Raw genomic sequence first — 7,308 nt, 5'->3', positions numbered from 1 at the left:
AAGAAGATGTGGTATATACATACAATGGAACACTACTTAGCCATAAAAAAGACAAAATTGTCCCATTTGCAACAACATGGATGGAGCTTGAGGGTATTATGTTAAGTGAAATAAGCCAGACAGAGGAAGACAAACACTGTATGATTTCGTTCATATGTGGAAGATAAACACATGGACAACGAGAACACATTAGTGGTTACCAGAGGGGAAGAGGGTTCTGGGGTGGGCATAAGGGGTTAAGGGGCACGTAAATATGGTGACTGGCAAACGATAATGTACAACGGGAATTTCACAATGTTATAAACTATTATGACCTCAATAAAATAAAAACTCTAAAATTTTTTTTTTAAAAGTAGCCAACTCGCCTTTGTTTGGTATATTTCCTATGTCTCCAGAAGATGTAGTCTGTGGGTTAGGACTTAGTGGTAGAGATGCTGTGTTCCAAATTGATGAACCTCAGAAGTTAGAAAAACAGACATTTCACAATGATTAAATGTTACAGACAGGTAGATAACAGAAATGGAGTGGAATACAGAAGGGTAAAGAATCCCAAGTCATGTTGATGTCATTCAAAATGAGGGCAGAAATCAAAGAAAGAAGAAGATAATTACATATGTGTTTCTAATCAAATTTCTTTACATAATTTATTATTAAACAAAAACTTAAAATGTATGCAAATCATGTTGTTTATTTGCAATGTTATTATCAGATTTCCTTTTTAATCTTGTAAAGACATTTTCTTTAGCCTATCAATTAATATATATTTACTTATTCCAGCTTCATTTCAATATTTTTCTCTTTCCCTGTTTTCTACAAATTGCACTTCATTTCCTTCTTCAGTTTTTCTAATTTTCTGTTTTATCAATTTTTACAGTTTTATATAGTTTATGTGGTATATGCTATAGTTTATCTTTGTGTTTCAATGGACTTAACAATTAGCCAATTAAATTCTTTCTACTTTTCTCAACTTTTTGGTGGCGGTTAGTCACTTTTCTCGACTGTACTTTTTTGGGGATAACTACTCCTTTACTTTGAAACTTTTAAACTAGTTTCATATAAATTTGGGGATTAACTGTGATTTTTCTCCTTTTATTTAGAAAGGTGAAATTTTTAATTGAGATTGCCTTCCCTTTTGGATTCTTAACTAACTCTCTGTTTATACATGATATTCCATGTAAATGAATACTGCTTCCTTTCCAGTCTGTGCACCTTTTATTTCTTTTTATTGCTTTATTGCTCTGGTGAAAAATCCCAGTACTTTGTCAGATAAGAGCGATAAGAGTGTGCATCTCTGCCTTTTTCCTGACCTTAGGGGGAAAGCATCCAGTCTTCCACCATTAAGGATAATGTTAGCTATAGGTTTTTTGTAGATTTTCTTTATCAAGTTGAGGAAGTTCACTTCTATTCCTAGTTTTCAGAGAGTTTTTATCACGAATGGGATCAGATGTTGTGATAGGCTTTTTCTGTGTCAATTGATAGGATAATCTGATTTTTCTTCTTTAGACAGTTGACGTGGTAGATTACAGTGACTGGCTTTTTAATTGAGATATAATTAACATACAGTATAATTCACACATTTAAAGTGTACAATTCCATGGTTTTTAATATGTTCACAAGGTTTTGAACCATCACCACTAATTCCAGAACATTCTCATCACCCCAAAAGAAACTCCATACTCTTCAGCAGTCACCCCCTTCTCCTTACTCCCCAGTCCCTGACAGCCACTAATCTGCTCTCTGATTTTATGTATTTCCCTAGTCTGGATATTCTTATAAACAGAATCATACATTATGTGGCCTTTCGTGCCTGACTTCTTTCACTTAGCATAATGTTTTCACGGTTCATCTGTGTTGCAGCATATATCAATAATTCATTCTTTTTTATAGCTGAATAGTATTCCGCTGTGGATATACTGGATTTTGTTTATCCATTCCTCAGTGGATAGTATTTGGGTCATTTCCACTTTTTAACCATTATGAATAATGCTGCAATGAATATTCCTGTACAAGTTTTTTTTGTGAATATATGTTTTGTATTGATGGCCTTTTAAATATTGAACTAGTCTTAAATATCTGAAGTAAATTCTATTTGGTGGTGGTGTATGCTTCTTTTTATATGTTACTAGATTTGACTTCACGATATTTTGTTGAGATTTTTATGTCTGTGTTCATGAGACATTTTGGTCTGTAGTTTTGTTCTGTTTTCTTTGTATTGTCTTTGTCTGGTTTTTGTATCTGTACCAGCCTCATAAAATGATTACAAAGTAGTCCCTCCCTTTTTATTTTCTACAAGACATTGTATAAAGTTGGTCTTAACTCCTCTTTAAATATTTAGTAGAATTCTCCAGTGAAACCATCTGTTCCTGGAAATTTCTTTTTCAGGAGCTTTTCCTTTACGAGTTAAATTCCCTAATTGTTATAGGACCATTCAGATTGTCCACTTCATCTCGGTTAAATTTTGATAGTTTATGGGTTTTGAGGAACTGGTCCATTTCTTCCAAGTTGTCAAATTTATGAGCAGAAAGATGTTTGTAGTATTCTCCTTTGATCCTTTTAATGGCTGCAGGATCTGTAGTGCTATCCTGTTTCATTGCTGATACTGGTGATTTGCATCTTTTCTTTGTCAGTCTTTCTTAAGGTTTATCAACATTATTTTTATTTTTTTAAGTATCAGTTTCTTGCATTAATTTTCTCTACTGTTTTCAATGTCACTGATTTCTGCTGTTATTTTTATTAATTCCCTTCTTTTGCTTGTTTGGGCTTATTTTCCTCTTCTTTTTTTTTTGAGATAGGAAATTAGATTACTGATTTCAGATCTTTCCTCTTTTCTAATATAAATATTTAGTGCCATAAATTACTCTCTCAGCTCTTCTTTAGCTGTGTCCCACAAATTTTAAATGCTATATTTTTATTTTCATTCAGTTTTAGGTATTTTTAAAATTTCCCTTGAGACTGCCTCATTGACCCATGGCTTATTTAGAAGCACATTGTATAATTTCCAGATATTTAGAGATTTTCTTGTTCTGTTACTGATTTCCAGTTGGATTCTATTACGGTCAGAGAGCATACTCTAAACGATTTCAATTCTAAATTTGTTGAAATTTGTTTTACAGCCCAGGATATGCTTTATGTATGTGAGTGCTGCATGGGCACTTGAAAGAATGTGTATTCTGCTGTTGTTGTATAGAGCAGCTTCTAAACATCAATTAGATCCCTGTGACTAATGGTATTATTCAGTTCTTCTATATTTTTGCTGATTTTCTGTCTAACAGTTCTATCCATTGCTGTGAAAGGAGTGTTGAAGGCCCCAACCATAATTGTGCATTTGTCTATTTCTCCTTTCAGCTTTATCATGTTTTTTGGTTTTGTTTGTTTGTTTTCCATATATTTTGAAGCTCTATCGTTTGGTCCATACACATTTAGGATTGCTTTGTCATCTTAGTGGACCGATCCACATGTAAATAAATATTATCAGACTCTGTGTACAAAATGGGGTACTCCCAGGCAGCTTGTGATCAGAGCACATGAATAGCTCAAACTAAATATTATAAATGTGCAAAACAAGGGGTTTTTATCAGTTTTAGGTTTATAGCAAAACTGAGCAGAAAGTACAAAGAGTACCCATATATGCCCTGACCCCACACATACACAGCCTCCCCCACTCTCAACACCTTGCACAGAGTGATACATTGGTTACAATCTATGAGCCTACACTGACACGTCATTATCACCCAAAGTCAATAGTTTACATTAGGGTTCACTCTTGGTACTGTACATTTTATGAGTCTTGACAAATGTATAATGATATGTATCTACCATTATAGTTTCATACAGAATAGTTTCACCGCCCTAAAAATCCTCTGTGCTCCACCTATATATCTCTCCCTCTCCCTTAAACCCTGGCAACCACTGATTATTTTACTGTTTCCTTTCAAACCAGAGGTTTTTAATTCAGCACTTTATATTAGTTAAGATAGGTTAACTGCCATAACAAATGTACACAAAAATATGTAACACTTCAAACTTGATACAAATATTTTTTTCTATCACATAAAGTCTAAAACAAGGATATTTGATTGGAGAGGACTTTTCCTCCACGTGGAGATTCAGGCTCCTTTCATCTTGCAGCTCTGCCATCTTTAACATGTGGCTTCTGTGGTCATCTGCATAGAAGCTCTTCTACATGCCAGATGGGAAAGGAGTGTGGACGATATGCGTAAGGGATTTTTAAGGGCTAGTTCGGAATTGCTGTACACTTGGTAAAACTCAGTCTTATGGCTATTCCCAATTGCAGTGGAGGCCAAGAAATGTATTCTGTGTGCTCAGGGAGAAGAGAAAGTGGGTTAGTGAACATCTAGCCAGTCTGTGTCAGAGGTCTATGGAACCCAAAGCAATCCATGCAGAGACTTTAGGGGGCTGTTTAAACATTGAGAAGATACATGCAAAGTGTTGCCTTCATGTTCATTTTCCTGGGGAGACGGAGGGAACAACTAGCCCTGTTTGTATTGATTAGGAAAGTATGTCGGAAGAAGTTGAATTTAAGCTGAGGCTTTAAAATAGGTAGAGATGGGAAGGGTGGGGATAGAACGTATGGGTAATTTGGGCAGAAAAACAGCGCAAGCTGAGACACAAAGACGGGAGGTTACAACGTGTGTTTGAAAAATGGTCAAAAGCTCAGACTAGCTGAAGCATTGAGTTCATTTGGAAGAATATCCATTTAGTCAGTCAGCAAACACATACTGGCCCCTCATATGTACCAGGGACTATAGTAGGCACTGGCTTTATAAGGATGAAAACAGAGGAAGAGGGACAATTAAACAACAAGGGGTGAAGAGTGTTGCTAGGGACATGTAGGACACAATGCGAGCTTACTACAAGGACGCTAACCTTACCTAGAAGGTTAGGGAATACATCCTACAGGAAGTGATATATAAGCTGAGCCCTGAAGGACAACGGGAGTTAGCTAAGTGAAGAGCCATATACCAGCCTGGAGGCATAATAAGAATGTGAAGGATATATGAATGGCTGCTAGAAGGCCTCTGTGGCTGAGGCCAAGAAGAGAAGAGAAACGGGGCCGGCCCTGTGGCCAAGCAGATAAGTTTGCCTGCTCCACTTCAGTGGCCTGGGGTTCACCAGTTCGGGTCCTGGAGATGGACCTATGCACCACTCATCAAGCCATGCTATGGTAGCATCTCACATGGAAGAACTAGAATGACTTACAACTAGGATATACAACTATGAGCTGGGGCTTTGGGGAGGGAAAAAAAAGAGGTAGATTGGCAACAGATGTTAGCTCAGGGCCAATCTTCCTCACTGAAGAAAAAAACAAAGCAGATTTTAACTGAGATTTCAGTTTGGGAAGTTGAGCTTAAACTGAGGTTGAATTTGAATTGCCAAGTGGAGACATCCAAAAAACAGTGGGATTGGAGCTGACCCCATGGCCAAGTGGTTAGGTTCATATGCTCTGCTTCAGAGGCCCTGGGTTTTGCAGGTTCGGATCCTGGGCACAGACATGGCACTGCTTGTCAAGCCATGCTGAGGTGCCATCCCACATAGCACAACCAGAGGCACTCACAACTAGAGTATACAACTACGTGCTGGGGGACTTTGGGGAGAAGAAGAAGAAAACAAAAAAAGAATTGGCAACATGTTAGCTCAGGTGCCAATCTTTAAAAAAACAACAGTGGGATTTATGGATCTGGAAATTGTCAACAAGGTAACAGAAATTTCGGGAATGGATAAGATTTTCAGGTGGAAAGTATGGAGTAAGCAGAAAGCAGGCCCGAGACAGATCCTTGATGAATACCCAAAGAATGAGACAGACATAGCCTGCAAAGGGGACTGAGGCATGACTACGGAAATAGGAGGGAAAGCAGAAGGAAGGCAGAGGAAGAGAGTGCTTTAAGGAGTAGTCAGTGGTGTGGAATCCTGCCATAGAAAGGATAAGGTAGATAAGGATAAAAGTACTCACTGGATTCAGTGACAAGATGAGTACAATTTCAGTGAGGCAGCAAGAGCCCCGGGTGCATGGCAGTGTGCGGTAAAGAAGGAGAGCAGACAGCTATTGGGGCAGTTGATTTGGAAGAGAGAAGGCAGAATGGTGACAGGAGGGGGATGTGCCATCAAGGAAAAGTTTGTTTGTTAATACAGGAGAGACTTTCCAAGCATATTTATGTAACAGTTTCAAGCACTTGGAAGAATGATATCGGAGTGTAGACGGCTTGGAATTCCTAGTAAGAGACTTTGTTCCTAGGCAATTGGGTGCCATTTCAAGGAGAATGACATGCTCATTGTCTGCTGTAGGAACACTTATCTTGGAGCTGGGTACTGCTGCTCCCAGGTGACTTCCTACCCTAAAGAAACTCATCCTGCCTTAAAATGAAGCAGATGTTTAGTTTGGGGTTCTGGGTGAGAGTGTCATTGGCTTCTTTCACCACGCTTTTGTGGCAGTCTTTGCGGCATGGCTTCAAAATTGTTGTATAATTATCCCAGTTTTCTTACTAGGACAAACATCTTTGTTAAGCTTTGTTTAGTTTGCAATTGTTCCAACCTTAATATCATTACAATTAGATAGATTTAAAAGGCTAGTTCAGCAGTTGCCTTGCTAGTTGATAAAATGTAGCCAATAATAGAGTTTTCCTTTTGTCCTAAGATCTCTAAGGCAACTCTTCTGCCCCAGTGTATCTATCTATCATAAACAGCAGCGTAGAAACGAAAAAGAAACGCTATTCAGGTGCAAATTAATGTGTTGTGTGACTGGGGTAGGGTAGAAAGGATTGTGTTGTTTAATGGATTTAAGTGAAAGAATCCCAGTCATATATTTAGAGAAAAAGCAAACCTTAAATTTGCTTCATAAACAAGATTTAATACAAGACAATAAATTTAGACCCAAATGCGAAGTTCCATGAAGTTCAATATCTCCTGCCTTGTTCATAAATCACAATATTGATCAAATATAAATTAATGCATGAATGTACACATTTGCGTATGGGAACTTATGAAACCTCATTTGTTATGTGAGAATGAAGCAGAAAGCAATTTTTACATTATGAACACCTAAATTAAACCATTTAGCATTGTTTAAAATCTTGGCTGAAGGGATCTTATCTCCATGAATCTATATATCTCCCTCTGCCAAAAGAAAAATGGCTGGAGAACTGTCACTTCCACTAAGCTTTTGCTTTGGGTCCTTGGGAAGAGAACTTAAGACCAAGAAATGTGCATTAAATGACAACTCATGAAAAGAGATGGGAAAAGGAACTTCTGAGAGTTTCATGTGTCATTCCAACAACCAATATGTCCTGGGAG

Source organism: Equus caballus, chromosome 8, assembly GCF_041296265.1.
Source record: "Equus caballus isolate H_3958 breed thoroughbred chromosome 8, TB-T2T, whole genome shotgun sequence".
In the NCBI taxonomy this organism is placed as follows: Eukaryota; Metazoa; Chordata; class Mammalia; order Perissodactyla; family Equidae; genus Equus; species Equus caballus.
The sequence above is the reverse complement of the archived record's forward strand: the minus strand, read 5'-3'. Positions refer to the sequence as shown.